At 41.4% G+C, this 21,615-nt stretch overlaps 1 protein-coding gene across 2 annotated transcripts in view; it reads left to right on the forward strand.

Annotated features, from left to right (window-relative positions):
* Positions 1–19,244: 19,244 nt before the first annotated feature.
* JAKMIP1 (janus kinase and microtubule interacting protein 1) overlaps positions 19,245–21,615 on the forward strand; it is a 144,403-nt gene continuing 142,032 nt past the window's right edge. Inside the window, exon 1 of one of the 2 annotated variants that reach the window (XM_040063921.2) lies at positions 19,245–19,391. The gene's annotated coding sequence lies outside the window, so the exon portion shown is untranslated. The remainder of the gene's footprint in view (positions 19,392–21,615) is intronic. The other variant, XM_040063920.2, reaches the window with a different exon arrangement.

Genomic DNA, 21,615 nt, shown 5'->3' on the forward strand with positions numbered 1-21,615 from the left:
TTGTGTCCATTGTCTCTAGTCTTGTGACTAACTGGATACCACTGGAAAGATCCTGACTCTTCCTGCTTGCATTCTCCCTTCAGGTCTTTACGTACATTGATAGATCCCTTTGAGACTTCTCCAGGCTGAACAGCTTATGATCAGGTCCTTAAAATTTTTATAATGAGATGCCTCTGCCTGAATTAAGGTGCAAATGTGACCATATCCCAAAGGCAGTAGTATGGATTTTATTTAACAGTAAATGGGAGAGAGAAAACAGAAAGAAAGGGATACAAGGAAGAAGTGTGAGAGAGAGAAAAATAATGACAGAGACAGATTAAGCAGAAAATATCACCCATCTGTATGTGGTCCACATCACACACTGTAGATCCCAGTGGTATCCTGGTTTTCTTGGTGGTAAGGGTTCCCCGAAAACATAGGGTTCAATGGGCTGATAGACATTTGTGCCAGGTGGGAATGCCCAGGTATCTCCCCTGCCAGAGGAGGCAGTTTTGACACAGTCTCGCAGCAGACTCTGGATCTGTTGCATCCCTTTGCATCACATGCAGTGCTCTGCTGCCAGGCCTCAGGAATCAGTCTGAGGAGCACTTTGGGGGGTCTGATGGATTATGACACACCCTCACTTGAATGTCCTCTGGATGTGGCCTTCCCAGGGCGGGGTTTTACAGCTGAGCCAGTTTGTGTGAGGGAGGATGGGTGTTTAGTGTCTCTGACCAGAGGTTAGGCCACGCACCCAAAACTCTCCTCCTCCCCCTTTGGTTGGGGGGCAGTCTGTCCAAACCTGGCCTCAGCAGATGAGCCTGTGGGCTGTGGCCTCCCCAACCCAAGCCCAGCCAGGGATGATTTTCAGGACAGCTGCTGGGTTTGGCTGTCTTGTAGATGTCTTCTTCCCCCTCAGCCTTGTTTGCTTTTCCTTAGACCTGAGATGATTGAGCAATATTGTCCTCTTAAGTTCCCTTAGGCAGCTTAACCCACAGTCCAAGGTTGCACGAAGGAGGCATATTCACGGTGGGGCCGGCTTCAGTGGTCACAGTTTCTTTATACATTGTTCCCATAATGGGCAAAACTCCTTCATAGCAATGTTTAAGCCATTAACTGTAACATTCAGTCTCTGACAACAGGCCCAGCTCTTTTGGCTTTTCCTCATAGGAGAGTTGCTCCAGCCCATTCATCATCTTAGTGTCCTTTGTTAGACTGACTCCAGTGCCTCCATGCTCCTTGCATGAGGGAGTCCAGAACTAGACACTTTGTTTAACTGCATGAGGTTGCTGTCAGCCCAGATTAAAAAAACAAAACAAAAACAAAAACACCACCTCAAACAAACACCACAAACACCCCCCCCCCAAGACAACAAAAAAACCCAAACAAAACAAAACCACAAAACCCCCAACCCTTGTTGCAACAAGAACAAAATTAAAAATCCATACTTTCTGTATTAGAGAATCAATAATCCTTTTACAAGTGTTTTGAAGGTTTACAGAGTGATGTTGGACTTTAGCTTATTTCTGTAAACATTTCTTGAGATGATGAAATGTAATAGAAATGGCTGTCTGAACACCTGAGGTGCAGTTCTGAGATACAGGCTGAAATTAACGGTTTTTCCATATAATCATCAGTGAGTTCTAGAAATATACTTGGGATATCTAATAGCCTGAGCAACTCATGTTGCCTCTGTTAAACTGCATATAATATAAACTGACATTTTCACATTCTGTTGTGAAGTTTGCAATTCAATATTTAGCCATGTGTTTAGTATAGAAATGTTTAAGTCTGTCTTCCAGAAAATTGTAACAGCAAAACATTATGCTAAGCAACATTTAAATACATTTTATTATCAAATCCTTCTACTGGAACTGATTTACCCATATTACTGAAATGAAATAACGCTTGTAGCATTGCTGGCATATAAGTAGTTTCTCATCAGTCTAGAGGAAACACTAATCACACTTCATAAAAGGGAGAGAAAGCAGCGATCATCTGTTGCTATATTATGTGAGCTTTTGTGAATGTTTATAGCTCTGTGACTGAATTTTTTACAGTCTCTAATATAAACATCTTGTTTTCTACATTCTTTTCTGATGATAGTTAACTGATGGACTTCTAGTCTGGCCAGTGGGATGGAGAGGTGGTATTGTGCTCCAGTCCCTGGTCATTCTTCAAAACCTATAAAAGCGAGGTCTTGTAAATAATGAAGTTCCTCTTCTTCAGGCTTCATCTCGTGGAGTCAGATCTGTGAGTATTTATTCATGTCCTCTAGCGACAATCATCCAAGAAAACAGACCTGCATGAAGTGTGATTAATTCCAATGAATTGCCTTTAGCTTCATATTTTTCACACCTCTGAACACGAATTTCTTTAGTCCATGGTATATTCAAAAACAGATTTGGCATAATTACGCTGGATGGTTTTGGAATATGTTAATCTTAGCGAAAACCTTGTCAGCAGTGCTCTTGTAAGAGAAAGAAGAGCTGAAAAATTAATAGAAAATGCCATGTGCATCTTCAGTAGTTATGAAAGGAAGTACATTAAGGAAGTGAAAATGTCTGAGTGATGCCAAGTAAACTGGCCTAAAACCTGTCTTAAAAATAATCTCTTTTTTTCTTGCCACACCTTACCAATTAAGACAAAACCTGTTATTTCACAATAATAGGTTTTGTTGTTTACTCTGTTACACACATTTTAACAGTATAATTTAATTGATGGAAGCATTACATCACCATAATATTAGTGCAATAAAAGCTATAGCATCCCTCATGAGCATCTGGGTAATATTGTTTCATAGACTAAGGACCACGAGAACAGATTTATTTTTAGTTTTATTTTTTTAAAGCAGTATGTAATTTAAAGTGGGAGGTATTTTCTGTCAGAAAGAGCACAATACTTTAAGCATACTGAGACAAGGAACACAGAATCCAGAGAATCAACAGTTTGATGTGAACAACTAAAATGTTAGTGCCATTTGGATGAACATACAGTAGAAAGAATTAATAAAAGGTGAGGGTGGGAGGAAATGGAAGGAAAAACACAAGAAGCGGGCTCAAAAAGCAGGTAAAAATAGGAACTGAGGAGTTTTGTGAAGATGATGATAAAAACTCTTCTTCCCAGATCTGCATATTAAATGTCTCTGTTACCTCAGGGTTGGAGTAGCTTCCACATAAGTACTGTTTTCATGCAGTAACGTATATAGGGTAATGTGAGCATCATTTCCTGTCCACTGCTCTTTTAATCTCTATTCTGCTGTCCTTGTGTCAAATACTCTGGGTGGCAACACAAAAGTATTGTTCATCATCACTTCTTTATTTAGAAAAGCATCACTCTCATTCTCCCATTAGCTCTTTCAGCCATGAGGAAAGGGTTAACATTTTCCTTTTCAAAGGAATACCTACACTAAAGGAAGCCATAGGTGACTTATGTGGCACTCTATGTTCAGTTTTGGACTGACTGCTCATCTTTTCTAATCATGGGCATGCACCGTGAAAAAGTTTTTAAAACAGAGCACAGGTACAACCATGGGCAGGTGAGACTGTAAAGGTCTGGCACAGCAGCCCTGGGTGCATTCCCTGGAACAGGTAAAGGGGAGTTCCTTGAATGTTCTAGATTTGTTCTAGTCACATCTTCACTCTGGGACAACTACTGATTTCATTCCTAAACCACAATACAAATAGTACTTTAGCTCACTTAACTCTGGAAGCAGCACCTGAATTAAAGCTAAACTGTTCCGCTATAGTCTAGAGAAAGCAGGGCCGTTTTCCTGGGGGGAAAGAATAGTACCTTAAATTTTATAGATGAAGAAACAGCAATAAGTATCAACATAGTCTGGAACTCTTATCATGAATCAGTTTGGTGCTGCCAGAGATTAAATTTGGTCTGAAATTGAACTGGACATATTCAAGCACTAAGGATTTCTTGACAGGAATAACTTCTTCAACAGTTTGTAAGCATTTTGTCAGTAAATGAAGTTACATTAAGTACCATGCCCCCCCTCAAATAGCATATTTAACACGGACGGGTTTGTGTCAACCTTTCAAATCGGAAGGTTTGCCACAAATTGTGGCCTGTAAATCCAGAACTGTTCTTGCCTTTTAAGTTTAATCTTTTGCTCACAGTGACCTCTAGTGTGACTGGATAAGACAATGCAGCGAATCCAAGGCAATGAATGAAGACCTTCATATGTGTTCTTGCTGTTACCAGGATGAGGGAACACGTGTGTGTGCCATCTGTTTGACTGTATGACACACTCCATTAAGCATACAAACATGAACAGGAAACCATGAACCCAAAAACATTCTTTCAGCCATACCAAATGAAGAATTTAAACATTTTTCATTCCTGTGACATTTTAATCATATTTTTGTTTCTCAAAAAACTCTATGAATGGTTTGATATGTTTGGTAACAGGTTCAGGTAATTTCAGCAAAAGACCCTAGAAGGTTTTTTTCCTATAAACTACTTTCTGTCCCTCCTAGGATTCCACCAGCTACAGAGCAGCAAACATGGACATGTTCTTCAACCATAAAACATTACATATGAATTGCTGAGTGAAAAACTGCCTTGCTACATCTCAGTTTTAGGTATGTTTAGTGTAAAAGAATTCTGTACTAGAGACTATGCAGAATTTAATTAAAGTTTCAAAAATGTGCAAAACTGTCATATTGAAAATTTATGACAGGAAATACATGCTATTAGTCGTATCATATCAAATTCTGTCATACTGTGGCTTTGGGGGGGTTTAGTCAGAAAGCAGAACTTGCTGTGGTAACCATTTCCTAGCATTCCTTGTTCAGGTAAGGTGAATTCTCTTTGCACAATCATAAAACCCTAGACTGCCTTTAATGTCTCAGAAGGGACATTACAGATCATCTAGTTCCAATGACCCTGCAATGGGCAGGGATTCCACCCACAGACCAGGTTGCCCAGAGCCCCATCCCTGGAAGTGTTCAAGGCCAGGCTGGATGGGCAACCTCTTCTAGTGCCTCACCAACCTCTCAGTAAAGAATTTCTTCCTAAAATCTACCTGCTCTCTTTTGGTCTAAAATTGTTCCCCCTTTATCACAGACGGGCTCACTGTAACTCTGGTCTGGTCTAGCTGGGGGAGTGTGGTGAAAATAGAAGGCTGGGTACAATGGAGTTGCCCCCAAAATAAAGAACTTTAATAGTGAAAATAATAAGGACAGAAACTTTGTGATCTGAGGGGCAACATCCAAAGAGCAAGGGCTGTAGCAAATGTAGCAATATATAGGGGTATCTGAGGGCAGGGGTCCAATCCTGAATGCGGAACAGGAATGTGACCTTATATGTAACGGGCCTCAAACCAACTGAGAACCAGAACCAGAACCAGAAACATGGCCTATCACGGAATGATTCTATCAGCATATCAACTCCCAAAGTTACACTTTTCTCACCTTAACCTAACCAGATACCTCCTTTTCAGTATCCTGTTTCCCACAGTCTCAGGTTGAAGTCTCCTGCATAAGACACCTGGACTAAGTCCCTACTCACCCCAGCCAGTTTGGTTGCCACACCCCTTGTCCTATCACTAGCGGCCTGTATAAAAAGGTTCTCTCCATGTTGTTGTTTTTTTTTTTTTTTTCCCCAAGCTCTCTTTGGATACTGGAAGGTAGTGCAAGGTCTACTCAGAGCCTTCTCCAGACAAAACTACCTCAACTCTCAGCCTGTCTGCACTAGAGGTGCTCCAGTCTTCTCTGTGGCTTGCTCTGGACCTGGTCTAACAGGTCCACATCCTTCTTGTTTTGGGGGCTGCACAGCTGGACGCAACACTCCAGGTGGGGTCTCTTAAGGGCAGAGTAGAGAGGGGAGATTGATCACCTCCCTCTGCCTGCTGGCTGTGCCTCTTGATGCAGCCCAGGGCAGGCTTGCCCTTCTGGGCTGCAAATGCACACTGCTGGGGCATGTCCAGGTTCTGGTCCACCAGAATCCTCAAATCCTTCTCTGACGGGATTCCTTCAATGAATTCTTCTCCCAGTCTTGACTCGTGGCAGGGATTGCCCTGACCCCAGTGCAGCACCTTGCACTTGGATTGTTGAACTTACAATATTCTCCAGGACCCACTTCTCAAGCTTGCCTAGAGCCTTCTGTTGTGTCAAGGAATTATTAAATGGAGAATTTCACAATTATTTTCTGCAAAGTTCACATTATTCATTTTCAGTTACATAAAATAATAAAGAGAAAGGATTCAGTCAATTTAAAATGCATATTTAAACCTCTGTTCTTTGTCCATTTGGCTATCTTCCCCTAACCTTCTCAAAATTTTTAAATATATTTTTTCTGCTATATTTAATATATAATATGAAAATTATATTTTCTACTATATTTCACTTTTTAAAGCTTGTTCAGATTTTATTTATACATGCCAGTACTCCACTTGTGTTGATTAACATCAAAAGAATTGGAATTTAGTAACTTAACAGAGCCTTTACTTGACATTAAAAGGAGTGTAGGGACAGATTGCAGCTCTTTAATAATGCTGTTTTTTCTTAGCAAATGCAATCATCTAATTATTCTCATGATGCCAGATGTAGTTAGAGTGTATTCTTGCAGGATGGTGTTGGTCAGCTTGAGGTATTTCAACATCTTCCCAATTTTGGCTGCAATTAGTACGTGTTATACACAAGAATTCCACCAGGTGGCAATAAAACTTCATTTTTTAAAGCATTTGCTTTTTTTTTTTTTTTTTTTTTTTTTTTTTTAGATTATAGAAGCCTATGTTGTGTACTAATTAGACGGGGAAAATAGTGATTTCTCATAAGGTAATAGAAGATGATTTTTATGAACTCTGAACGTACAAGTCTGGAACAAAAAGTCTGGAAACGTACAGCAGCGTGCTGGGCAGTAGCCATTGTATTCTTAACTGCTATTTCAAGTAAATACAAGTAATATATTCCACTTGGTTCCTGAGAAACTGAAATAATTTTGTCTTTTGATGAAACTGTAGAGAGCAGACAGTGTGAAATGCTAATTTACTAGAGGGAGCTTAAACATCACAGAAGTCTCACAATTTTAGTTCATATTTAGACTGCTCAAATTCACATCTTCAGCTACAAAAGAAATCTAGACTTAATCCAGGTGTATTTCTATAAGTGCTGTACAGCTGCTATATTCCTATCCTGTATTTCTATTCCTATCCTATTTTTGAAGGAGAAAACTCCTGCACACATACAGCCTTAGTCGACTGCCACTAGTGGTGAAGTGCCAGTAGCAAAACCAGCATGAAGATGCACTGATTTCCCTCCCTACTTTGCTTTGGGAGTTTCTGGCATATATCTCTTGCCCCATTCATCCTAATTCCTTGCAAAAATCTCTTGTCCCCTTACTTCTTTATGATAAATGATGTTTTTCTGCTTTATGTATTACATCACCCTTGATTTTACCGGTCTGTCATCCAGGCATGCATGCAGAAATTTGTCTGTACATCACTTGTAGACCCAGGCAGGCCTTAGTATGATAAGTAGCAAGCACACCGATGCAACTTTGGCTTGAAATTTTACATGCTTTCTGGTGCAAATTATCTTTTTCATTTTGGAACAGTTAATGTATAATGCAGATTAACAAACTCAGTGTGGTGAGTTGACCCTGGCTAAATGCCAGGTGCTGGCTAGAGTCACTCTATCACTGCACTCAGCTGGGCAGAGGAGACAAAAGGAAATGCTCATGGGTTGAGATAAAGGAGGGAGAGATCACTCACCAGTTAGTCTCATGGGCAAAACAGACTCAACTTGGGGAAAAATTATTGTAATTTATTACAAATCAAATGAGAGTAGGATAATGAAAAAGACCTTCTTCTTGGGGTCAACTTCACTCACATATTCTCTACCTCCTCCCCACAGTAGCACGGGGGCTGGGGGCTGGGGAACTTAAGTCAGTTTATGATATCATCTCTGCTGCTCCTTCCTCCTCAGAAGGAGAACTCACACTATTCCCGTGCTCCAGTGTGGGGTCCTTCCTGCAGGAGACAGTCCTCCATGAACTTCTCCAACATGAGTCCTTCCCGTAGGGTGTGGTGCTCCAGGAGAACTTGCCACTAGAGGATTTGTTGCAGTTGCAGAGGCCCAGGAGGGCCTGCCACTAATGTACGAGAAATGCTTTTATTATAAGGCTTCTCTCCTATGGATCTTTGCAGCAACATGTCAGTACATTTTAGGTTCAGTTACTCCATTGGCTCATTAAGTTGACGTAAGCTCACGTCACCCTGGTTCCACCCCTATTTTCCACATATGTATGTTCCCCAGAACAGAATCTTCCCTCTTCCTTCGGTCCTCATTGGTTTCTGTATCCCCACCTCTCTACCCAGGCACCCTCTATTGGTTGTTCCCCTTTACCCCACCCCTGTACCCTCAGACCATTGGATCTGATGCTCTGCTCCACCCCCACTTCCCCTGGATTTAAGCCTGTACCCTCCACTGTTCTCGCTCTTTCTGTTCCTGGAACCTTTCCGTTGTGATACCAATGAGCTCCACTGGAACCCCACACCGAAGACCCTCCCTGCCTCTCATTCGCTGCCTTCCCTCCGCTGTGTGTGGCTGTGTGGACAGTGCACTTGTTGCGTGCCCGCCCACGCGGCTTTGGGGAAGGAGACGCTTTTGGGAAGGTTGTGGCTTCTACCATTCGTGCATGCCACCGCAACGACACCGTGCCTGGGACCAGGACTGAATTGCTGCCTTGACTCACGCCACCCATTTGCCCTTTTCTATAGCTCTATTTCTTTATCTGCAAAAGCTACTTAACTGCCCTTCTGAAGGACTTTACAAATTGTTAAATTTGGCAAAGGTTTAGCAAAAGTTGCTATTGCTTTTTAGGCAAAATGATACATTTGCAGAAAAGGCCATCCAAGCTTGTGGATGAACAAACACTTCAGGTATTATGAAACATTACAAAATTTGTAATATATTAAACACTAGCAAAAACCCATCTAAAAATTAACCTCATGTTCTTAGTTAAGCTTAGTTATTTGTACTTACTTCTGTCCCCATTTAGATTGTTCACAGTAAGAATACAGAATTCGACATTAAAGGCTCCAGTAGTATTTTTTCCTGTCTCCTCCTCCTCCCCCCCAAAAAAGCTACCAAAACCCCCCAAACCAAATAACTATGCACAACAATATCTGGCTTTTAGTATGGACCATTTGTTCCTCTCCACTGATAAATGCATTTATAATGCACTTGCATCAGTCACAGGTATAGCAAGATACACTTTGAGATACACTTCCTAGGAATACTGCTCCTGATCAACAAATAAATAATGTAATTCTGGCTTTCATAAAAAGGAATACCAGTCTATTTTCAACATACGACAAAATCTGCAGTTCCCTGTTAGCATCACCCTGTTGTCCCCAACACACTAATCAGAAGATACCATTATATTCTGTATTGAATTCAGAATTCATAGATACATTTCACTGAAGGAGATAACCTCATTTTCTGAATGGAATTAGAATTTATCAACACAGCTTAAAACAAACAAATTATGACATTTCCCACATCTCACCACTGACAATTGTCTTCAGTCAGTCTCCTGCTCACTTTGTTAACACCAAAAGAAAACACTGAAAAAAACCCCACTCTATGATTACAAAAACAGTACTGGTGGAGATTCAAACCCATTTGAATCTACTACTTCATTCCCTTTACTAATTCAGGATCCACTTTACTGTAATTGATCTAGGAAAGGTGAAATAAAATGACTCCTGATATTCAAAGATAATCTACTACAGTTCTTCACTTTTTTATCATTACAGTGATTCAAACAGATTGGGAAAAAAGAAACCTCAAACCACCCAAGAATTTAACACAGTATGTCATATTTTATAGAGCTAATCTATAATCTGGGATAGGTCAATAACAGGATGGATCAAGAAGCCAAAGAAGGATGAAGAATAACTGGCTGTGCACTAGTACATGGGGAATTACAGTAGATTAAAAAATGATAAATCAGGAATGTCATTCTATTTCAGGTAAAAGCAAGTGCCATTGTGGCATGCAAGGCATACAGGAGGTGATCCCTTCACTACTCAGGATTGTACGTCCATGGCTGCCACACTTCAAAATCCAGATCCATACTTTGGAAAGAGATGAATCCCATGGATAAAGTCTAGCGGAGAGCAGTGACTCAAAAACCTAGGTGGAATTTAGGAAAAAACATGGGAAAATTAGTATTTTAACTTTGGCAAAGAAGATACTTCAAAATATGCAAAATGTTTTGCAAAGAGAATATTTTTAGTACTCAAAGGGGTTAGAACAGGAAGTAATAACTTGCAGTATATAAGATTTAGATTAGATATTAAAACTTTACAAGAACACTGCAGCAGGCTATCTGTGCAACCATCATCAGAGGGGCTTTTTTAAGAGGAGGCAGTACAAACTGCTATCCAGGTATTAGGAATAATGTTTCAGAGAACAAGGTAGTTCAGATGATGTATCAACATTTCATCCAACTTTGAGGTTTTTTATCAACATTTATTTATTCTTCAGGTTACCACACTTTGTGGATCACTCTTCTTTTAAAGGTTTGAGGAGCTTCAGAACATTGATAAGTACTCAATTCCAATTGTATGTTGCAATGTATCACATTTTAAAGGTATGATATATAGAATATTCCCTTATTACTTCTCTACTTTCTCTGTTAATGTCACTAAGATTGGTGAGAAAACCTAAGTTTTTCTGCTGGACCCAGCTGAGACTACTGATCAGAGACTTATTTTAGTAAGAGCCAAATTGAGATATTCAATCAGCATAATACTTTGCTAACACAATGTTTGACAATAGTCACAGTTAGCAATTTGAATGCTGATAATACATCTGCCTTTTTATTTTTTGTGGTTTTGTTGACATACTTACATGAATTATTGCATTAATTAAGCTTAATAAATAGAGATCTGCTCTTTACACATGAGAAAGGTGTCATCTGGCCTTAAGATAAAACTTTCAATAGCAGAGTGGGAATAAGAACCAAATCTTCAAGAAGCTCTTGGGGCACAGGATAAAAACAAGGACCAATTTAATTCTTGAGTTAGACTCCCTTTAGTTGTCTTGCTTGTTTTAGTGGAGTGAGAGGGGGAAGGGAGACTTTTTTTTCATGTTATGTGTTGTGGTTTCACCCCAGCCAGCAACCAACCCCCAGGCAGTTGCTTGCTCACTACCCCAGTCAGCAGGATCAGGAAGTGAATTGGGAAGGTAAAAGCTGGAAAACTCATGAGTTGAGGTAAAGACAGTATAACAAAAACAAAAGCTGTGCACACAAGCAAAGCAAAATGAGGAAGTAATTCACTGCTTCCCATGGGCAGGCAGGTGCTCAGCCATCTCCAGTACAGCAGGACCCATCACGTGTAATGGTGATTTGTGAAGACAAAGGCAAACATCACCACTCCAAATATCCCCCCCTTACCTACTTCTTCCTTGCCCCACTTCATACACTGAGCATGATGTCACATGGTCTGGAATATCCCATTTGTCAGTTTGGGTCACCTGTCCTGGCTGTGTCTCCTCCCAGCCTCCCATTCACTTCCAACTTCCCTGCCAGAGTGGAGTGTGAAAAGCAGAAAAGGCCTTGGCTCTGTGTAAGCTCGGCTCAGCAATAAGAAAAACATCTCTGTGTTATCAACCTGTGCTCAGCACAAATCCACAACACAGCCCCACACACTGCACTGTGAAGAAAGTTATCTCTACCCTAGCCAAAACCAGCACATCCATCAAGACTAAAGAGTTTATTTCATAAAAATGAAATTTAAGGTGTATACATTTTTTTGGCTATAAATTTTTAACTCACCTAAAATCTTTCCTCTGAGCAACTCTCAAAGTCTTTAGAATATGCTGAGACTTGTTATGGTTAGAGCCCAAGCCACTTGAAATTATTCATAAAAGAACACAGTCTAATACGAAAAGTTACCTAAATACTTCAATACTGTTATACCCTTTGATAGGTACATGAGGAACAGAAAACACCTTTGGACGTTCAGTTTCATTTTCACTTTAGGCAATAGAACATTTCTTTTTTGAAGCAGAGAAATTCTTTGCCTCACACTGCCTCATGTCTGGCACCACAAAGTGTTTCATACACACTGTGCCTGATTCATTCCATGTGAACAAGAAATGTTTCTCTAGGCGATAGGCAGGCTATATTCCAAATGCAGTTGTACTGACATCTTAAATAAATTAAAAAAAATAAGCTAGGGATATAAATACAGAAATTCTGAGCATCTTCAGGGTGCTTTATGAGCTTGACCTTGTTTACCAGATTAAACACATTTGATACAATGAGCTCTGGGGTATGAACAGTATTCTCTTTGCTTCTTTTTGCCCTGCAGCCTCCTTAGAAAAGCTTTGGGAAATTGGAAAGACTGCACAGAGAATTAATTTGCACGCAGGATCTGCAGCCTGAATTTGTCATCTTGGCAGCCTTCTCTTTTTGAAGTAAATCATGAATCATCACCAGCTGAAGAGCCACAGAGGATAAAGTCCATGTTACAAAGTACCGTGGCTAGAGCCAGCCTTTCAGAGTGCACATGGAGACGGACCATGCTGCCTCTGGAAGCAGCACAGCGCTGAGTCCCCTGGGCTGGGAGCAGCCAGCTCATACACAGTGTGAGCTGCAGCATCTCAGCAGTTCAGTCGCCTCTGCTGCTGACAACCCTTTCCTCCATTATACAGCCTTTGTATCTTCTCACAGCATAATTCACTGATACCTTCTGCTATCATCTTCCCACTTGATCTGTTTGGACCCACTAAGACATTACTGTGGCTAGACAGCAACTGAGAGCCTTTTTCAAACTGTTGTATCTATAATACATCTTATGGGAGTACTCACACCACTTTCCTAGTGTTACTGTTTATCTGAGCCTGCAATTACACAGTTTAATTAAATTTTGTTTGACATTCATCTCCTTTTTTTCTTAGTCTTTATTTGCCATGTGACTCCACCCTCCATCACCAAATGATGCTGCCAATCTCCGCCAGCATATATTGCTGTTGGCCCAGAGGGCTGGTGTAGGTCCCTTCAAACTGAACTGCTCTACTCTAGTCCCAGTTATTTTTCTAAAGAAAAAAGGGAGCCATAAGAAAATATAAGTGCTCTCCATGTTATTTGGACAGAGGTCTATGTTTACACAATCTTAATTACTCAAGTTGTTACTGGTCTCTAAGCAGTGTACTTTTAGGCAATAATAATTTGGTACCTTTCTTAAGGACAAACATTGTAAAGACAGAGCTAATGTCATTAATCCTGTCTAAACTTTCTGCTTATTGCAGCCTATTTTATTGAATTTAGGTGAAATTGCCTTTAAAGTGGTATATGGAGACCAAAATTATATGGATAATTAATACATTTTTTTCTTGCCATAATATTAATTATGCTTGATGCAACTAATTTTTAAACTTGAGAAATGTTTTCATTTTCCTCTGTTGCACACTAAGCTGTCACTTAACAGAAATTAAATATAATTAACAGAGATTAAATATACTTTTGTTACATACAAAAGCATCCAAGTTCTGCACCGCCAGAAATCAGACAGCAAGGAACAATTTCAGTTATTTTGTTTCTGAGCATTTACAAGAATATGATAGTACAGGAGGAGTTTTGGTATCTTCACTGACTATGGTAATGCACTCTGGGGATGAGTAATGAAATGGTCTATTTCATCTTCCACAAGGTATACTCCCTGATTCCAGTACCTTTGGCTAGCAGCTGGTCTCAACCAGTTTCTAACTCTGAAGAAAAGACCACATTCAGTATTCAAAGTCCTACTCTGTCTTAGATGAAAGCTGCTTCCAAGTGAGAAACAGCAGATCTCACACATCTCCATTCTCAGTTATACACTGATTTCCAAAGATAATTTAATCTTTTGCTCATTTTCTCTTTTAATAGGGAAGAGGAAAGGAGTTTATCAGACTATCTGTTCACTTCGTATCACCCTTTAGTTCTTCTCAAAGGTCAACTTTACGAGAGCAACATTTTTCATTCTCTATGAAAGCTACATCCAGGGAAATTCCTCAATATCCCTCAAACAAAGATCTTGCACGACAGCAGTAAAGTATTTCTTGATTTCGCATACTAATTGAAGATTTACATCAGTGTGCATAACAGGAGCTGTGGTAGATCTTAAAGGACACTTCCAACTAGCTGCTATCGTCTGAAATTATGTATAACCTTGTATTATGTCCTGAACCTGCAGTTTTGAATCCCCAGATTCAAGAAAAGTACACCTATGCTCTAAACACATAAACTGCTGTAGCAGTAATAAAATATTCAATATTATTAAATTCTGATATTAATTAGAAGATTAGAAGGGTATTTTCGTTTCTTCCCTCTATAAGAGGGATGCTACAACCCAAGAGTTGATGAACTTATATGATATTATCGACATATACAGTATTATAAGATCTTGTCTTCAGAATGAGTCATTAGCAACTCATTCTTGAAAATAAAGAAAAAGAAACATGAAGAGAATAAATGGTCAACCAAAATGTCATGATTTTAACAGCCATATTTAGAGGCCTTTTCCAACAAAGCTCTGACTAGCTCAGTACATCATGTAGTAAAGCAAGTGTGAGCGAGCCACGGACACACATCCTCAGAGAATTACTTCTAAGAAGTATAATAGCTGTTATTTTTACACTTTTAATCCCCAGCCTCTCCTTATTACAGCTAATCATCTCAGCACACACATTAAAGAGGGCTCTGCAGGTAGTGTAGCATGAGAAATCAATTGCCATCCAAAGCACTAGTGCTTGCTTCTGTAGCAGCATCTTTGACCACACATGGGTTAATATATTGTGAATCTTCAGTTTTCCCCTTTGTTTTAACACGAGTCAAATGCTTTATTCCCATATTCCACAGCATAGTCATTAACTTCATCTATTGTCATTTTTAATTTGATATGTGAGTGCACAGCACAGCGGCTTTTAACCAAGTCAGCTGTACATAAAGCCTATAATAAATCCTAATTTCAGTGTGTATATTCCCAGAAGACTCTTCCCCCTCTATTAAGGAATAAGTGACTTCTCTAAAACGGGCACAAGAAAACTTGAAAAGTGCATGCATATCTGCTCAGACACATGCTGACACACAAAAGAAAGGAATATTGTACAATCTATCCAGTACAATACAGAAACACAACTTGTGATTGTTAAACTGCATTTCAACTCTTAATTGCCGTCTACTTCCTTAGGCTGCTATTTACACCCGTGCATGGTAATTATTCCCTACTGAAAGCATGAGCTTGTAACACATGCTGTTTCTGGATGTCATACCATCACCCACCTAAGGCAGAACCCACCAAGGGTGAGAAAGTCAGAAGAACATCTCCAAGAAGATACAGTGCAACTTGTCATGTCAGTGTTTTGGCCATTTGTAAAAGAAGATTAGATTCTATGTGTTGTAGAAAGAATTTAGACAATGCACACACAACTCTTGGCAGGTGTGGGCAGGTTCTAGCCTTGGCAAATCTTTATGGTCCCACCTTGCGAGCTGTACACACCAGCACCACTTCCCCTTTGGTACAGCAGACACACCATGTTTTGAAATTCAGCAGCGTGGTGACTTGTATTTTTGGCATATGTTGGTGCCACTATCAATTTTGTACACAACTGCTCAGCAAGACAGATTCTCTTGGGGTATGTAAAAGGCATCTCTGCTCCAGGGCCAAGGCCTTGCTGGAGATTGACCCACAATGCTGAGAAGGAGCCTAGGCATCCCATGCACAGACACTTTGCAGCCAGCAAAACACATCTCAACTACAGAAAATCAGGCTAGCTCTTTCCAGAAAGCTTGAATCTGAAAATAGTAGGTTTTTTTTAAAAAATTAAATGAATGTTAAAACATGATTGCTTTAAATGAAAATCCACTGCAAGTTTTACAATGCCACAATCACTAGGAAGGGTAAACCTCATTCCATTTCAATGACTCCGAATCTCCCAGGCTTTCGGAAGGAGATGTCTTGAATCCAACTTTTCTAGAAAAATCATTCCCATAATAGATCACATCCAAATCCTTTAAAGTGCATAATTATAGTCAGTCAACTTAAGGTTACCCCTAAATAAAATTTCTCTTGCTTGTCCTGAGCAGTATTAACATTCATAATAATCAGTGCTGTAAGAAGTTTTAAATATAGCCATATATTGTACATAACTGTTCTGTTGCTATGCACTATTATATAACTGCCTGCAGATGGCTGCATTTCAATGGGGAAAAAAAGTGTTCTTTGAGTGTGTCTTTCTGATTCTTAATAATTATATTGATAATATTAACAATAATAACAACATAAGTAATAAAAAATAATCAATGTACCGCTTTTACATTTACAGCAGCAAATAGTCTTGTTCCCTCTTTGTAAATCAGTTTCAAATGTGCTCTAGGATTTTTTTTTAATAAAAGGGTGTAAAAGCCTAAGGCATAACAAAAAGAGCCGAACCTTCAAAAACTTCTCATGCTTTCAGTTTTAATTGAACAGGAGGACCAACTCTGTTTACAAGAGATTTTTATTAGGATTAAAAGCCAAGTTTAGAGCAAGGACTCTGATGTTCTTCTGCTAGTCTGCACGCTTAAAGCTCTTTCGAATGAGAATATCAATATTAAAATGATTTAACTTTTCAAATATGGCCTGTCCTTGAAATTTTATTTTGCTTTCTACCTAATATATTTACTGCAGCATGAGTGCAATAAAGTCAAAGTGCTTCTAATTCCAAATTCCATTGTTGTAAAGTTACCAGAAGGTTTTTAGGGCATTTTTAAAGCGTTGCTTCGAAAAGTCAGTTTTATTCCTCCTGAACTAAATGAAGAATTTGCATTGGTTTTTAAGGAGTTCAGAACAGAACCAAGTATTTTCTTGCTGATGTCTCACATACCACTTTTTAGATTCAATACTTTAGTCTGCTTTACCAGTCACTAATAGCAGAGGTAGGAAGCTGGTAACACATGAGCCAAACAATCAGTAGTAATAAATCAGCTGATAGCTGGGCAAAATACTTCTCTTCCTTTGCAGACATCTTCTGTATTTCACAGCTTGACACTCTGTGTTGTTCAGAAGCTTCCCACATCAGCAGGGATGCCACAGTTACCAGGATATATCAGGATTAATCTTTCGCTGACCCACTGAATTCCAGTGTGTACTTGGGCTTGACCCAGTAGTTTTCTTCCAGTAAGATACAACACTGCTGTAAATAAACAGGCAAACAAAAACCAGGCCAGACTATAAATCTTCACTTTCACTTAACATGGCAGTCTGTTGGCTATTCTGTGATCACTATCAGCACTAGTTCTTTAGGGATGGGACCATCTTTACAGTAAATCTATGCAGTGCAGACAGCGCAGTAGATCACTCAGCTTCTAGATATGAGTGGATATCAAACTCCAAGCTCTCAAAAGAATGCTTTAGGGCTCATGAAATAATGGTTGCTCTCCAGCTGAATGGAACAGCAGGTTATAAAATCATGTCTGACAGGAAGATAATATTTTTTGACTCTGTGCAGACAAGATAATCACCTTACATTTAAATTAAATCAAATTTATGTTAATTAAAAAAAAAGCTCAAACACCTCTATTAATAAAAAATACTGAGAAACAAAGTGATAGCTAAGATATAAACTATACTTTCTTGTTTATCTTCAAGTACTTTCAAGTGAAAATTATTTAATAAGAAAATATTTTGCATGTAACAATCCTATGCACCAACCCATTACAAGCAAATCCTATACAGAACATCCTGCCTTTTTTCAGATCACAACACTGCATCCTTGCACAAGACATAACACTAATATAATGCCATGCATATATTATTGATGAACTCCAATTTCCTCTCTCCCTGACAAGGGCCAGAACTAAGGCCCCAGATGCCTACTCTTGTGAAGAACAGTTAGATAGCAGCTAAAGCATAACAAGATGCTTATTCTGGTTTCATTAATCCAGATTTGGAACACAGCCACTAATAAATGTGTTGGCATTTTTTAGATGCCTAAATATCAAACATTTATACCTGAAATTTTCTTAGAAAATGGAACAAATTAACTATATGAAGCAATTAACACCAGCTGGGACATTCAATTTGTATTGATTTTAAAATCAAAAGCAGCATTTTCTCTATGGAGATGGAACTTTTGGGGTTATTCTGGCTACAAGAATTCCTTTAGGTCCTGTTTGAAATGCCTTCCTTTGGAAAGAGATTTAAGTGTTGCTTCACATCGCCCAGCAATGCATATTCCCTTTTAGTCTCAAAAGGTGTTTAATTGTCTTGACGGATAAAATGTGCATTCCAATTTGGATTTTAATCATTCAGTGTGGCCATCAATAGTTAGCTTTATCCACAATACTGAAGTGTTCCTCTCTCAGATTTCTGTGCCTGTCCTGAGCTGTCTTTTACTTCTTTGAGCATGTTCTGAGGCCGATGCATGTTTCTTGTATATTGCGGTTCGTGTTTCACATCTATTTTCCCATAGCTATCTTGTCTTTTTAAACTAAGTACAAATCTATCACTACAGCAGGAGCAACAATAACAAAACAAATGGAGTGGTAAACTTATTTTCTCCTTGATTCGGGGCCAATTTACACAAATACTGCGTAAGCCATCAACATAACACTGAGCCAGTCATCATGACCTTTCCCAGTCCCTGAGGTCTTGGTACTTGGCTCACTTTGGCTCACAGAAACACATTTCTGCTGCATTCCCTGGGTCATCACTGAATCTGGATGAACAGAAATATAATCACGAACAGCATTTTAGTAAAGGTGCCTGTGTACATCGGCGCAGAGGAGTCAGTCTGACTTGCAAAACACAGCAAAGCCTGGGCCCGTGAGCTTCATGCTGATATTCTCTTCCCTTCTGACAAAAGAACGGGGTTTTAAATGGCATCAGGATTTACAAGCGTCCGGCAGCTGAGTTGATCTGACAACTCTGCGTCTGATTCCTGTGTGACATAAAAAATGAAACGGCTCCATCCTCCTCGGCCACTCTGTGCCGGACGTGCCCACACCTGCTGAAGCGGTGACCGAGCGAGGGGACCCGGTCCCCATGGCGCGCACAGCGCCCGGCCCCGTGAGGGGCAGCTGTCCCGGAGCCGCAGGCACCGCGGAAGCACCGCGGAAGCACCGCAGAAGCACCGCGGAAGCACCGCGGAAGCACCGCGGAACCAGCCGGGACCGGCGCGGCCGCGCTGCCGAGCCCCCCGAGCGGCGGCGGGCGCGGGGCGGGGCCGCGGGAGGGCCCGGCCGCCACCGCCCCTGAGGGCGGGCCGCCGGTGACAGCTGGGGAGGGACCCGGCGCCGGCAGCGAGGTGCGGCTGCCGGGCGGTGCTTCGCCGCCGCTCTGTCCGCATCGCGCCAGCGGATCCCCCCGGGAAAGGAGCGGACGAGGGCTTGGCCGGGCCCTGCCACCGTCGCCGGTCGCGGAGTGGGTGAGTGGCGGCGGCGGGAGGCACGAGTGGGTGATGCGGGGGCGGCGCGGGCACGGGGTGGCTGGGGAGGGAGGACGAAGGGATGGAGGGATGGAGGGAGGATGCCGCCGCGCTCGGAGACTTTGATCGCGCGAGGTACCTAAAGGAAAAAAGTGCATCCCGGGGCGGGGCGAGGCTGTGCCCCTCTCCGCTCGCCCGTCCGTGCCGGTGACCCGACGGGCGAGGAAGCCTCGCGAAGGGCGGCCGGTCCTTGGCGGGGCAGGGGTTGCCGGTCCCCAGGCGGGGCGAGGCGGCTCCCGCCCGCCGAGGGGGCCCGATCGCCCCGTCTCCGCCGGCCCCCGCCCTCCCGCAGCTCCTCCGCAGACATCAGCGGGCCGGGCCGCGGCCGCGGAGGGGCCGGGAGAGCTGCGGGGGCTCCCTGTGCTCCCCCATCCCCGCCGGTACCCGCGGCAGGGCGGGATGACGGTCCGGAGCATCCCGGCCCCGCAGGGCTCTGCCGCCCGTCCCCCGCCCGGGCTGTACCTGCGGTGCCGGGGGTCCCCGGGGCAGCCTCCGGGGCTGGCACCTGATCCTGCAAGCCGCGTCCTGCTGGCAGGGCTGTTCTAGGAGCAAACCCGAGGCCTGCCCTTGGAGGGCTGGCAGGATGAGGCCTTTATTTTTTTTTTTTGGCAGGGTGCTGGCTGCCTGATATTTACATAATATCTCTGCTTAAATGTGACCTCGTCCCTAATTGGAGGCTTCCTTTCCATTTTCTATGGCAACACTACAGAGCAGATCACTCCAGGGGGCTGGATAAGAGGAGTATCTGCACACACTGTAATTTTTCTCTCTTGGTTCCCCATCAGGACTGGTTTGTTCTAGTGAATGGGTGAGATTTAAAAAAAAGTTCTTTCGATCAGCCCTTAAAGCAGTGGCTAGGCCTGCAAATCACTGCAGATTTGCACGGTCTCTAAATGAGAGGAGGCTGAACACGGGCTTAACTAACAACCAAGAATTATTTTTTTTAGGTATTTATATATTTACTAGCCTGACTGATGACTTCCCTGCACTGCACTGCCTAATCAAACAATCATAGGAAATGATGCTAGTTAGAACTGAATGTATTTATTTTTAAATTAATAGAATTTTTAGAAGAAGAAAGAAAAGAAATCCTAGCAAATTTTGTACGGGGGAAGGAATTGAGACCCACTTCATTCAGAGATTTCCTTTTGTCCATGAGATCCCTGCCCTGTGCTTAGAACCCATCATGTATACACAGTAATGTCTATTCTTACACAGTTGGTCTCACAGTAAGCTTGATGTGCCTATGTACTTTAGGAGTTGGATTCTGTGACGCTTATTTGGTTTTGTTTCATCTCTGTGAGATGCCAGCTTCGGTTTCAGGTTTTATGTGGCAAGGGGTGCATATCTGTGTTGGTTTCCTAAAACCTGCTGAAAATAAATGTTTTATGATAGTAGGACACACTAATTCATGGTGTGTTTAGGCAGGAAGGTTTTTCTAAAGACTTTTAAATTCTGCCTTAATTATCTTTTTTGATGGTGTTTTTGTTCTGCATTGAAGAAACACATGCCTTACTGCTAATAATGCAAAAATTAGTTACTGTGATACAAAAGCTGGGGCAGTCTGCATGGTTTAGAATTTGTTTTCAGTCTCTGCTGTTTGTACTTCTTGGTCCACTGGGATGACTGTTTCTTGCACCTGAGGTAGTGTGGGGTCTTTTGAAGTTTGAGGTTTTTGTTTTTGGATGTGTGCACAGAGTTAGGTCGTTAATATAAATTAATCTTTGAGTAGATATACTGGAGCTTTAAACAGAAGGGCCAAGAACCTTGAATCTCGTGGAAGAGGTGATTCTTCTCATGGGTGGAGAGACCACTGTTTGGAGAGGTGTTCTACAAGTTCAAGGAGGCCACGCATAAGACTCCTTTACTCTTTTCACTGGGGCTTGTCTGCTCCCGGCTGAGACACAGATACTGTAAGGCCGTTGGTCTAGAGATTTGCCCAACATATTTAAGTTCTCCTGCATGTAGATAAAGGCTTTTTAATTCCATTTGCTTTTTGGAAATGCTCTTCTCTGAGCAATGCTCACTCTGCACTTAATGCTCCTTTAGTGTCTTAGATTGTTGTTACAGGAGTGCAAGAGTTGGAAATGTCCTCAAAAGAGGCCGTGTGTTGAACCTGAGGTATAAATGAGGTTTGACTTGAAAGAGATGTGCTCTGTTAAAA

This window comes from Hirundo rustica, chromosome 5, assembly GCF_015227805.2.
Source record: "Hirundo rustica isolate bHirRus1 chromosome 5, bHirRus1.pri.v3, whole genome shotgun sequence".
In the NCBI taxonomy this organism is placed as follows: Eukaryota; Metazoa; Chordata; class Aves; order Passeriformes; family Hirundinidae; genus Hirundo; species Hirundo rustica.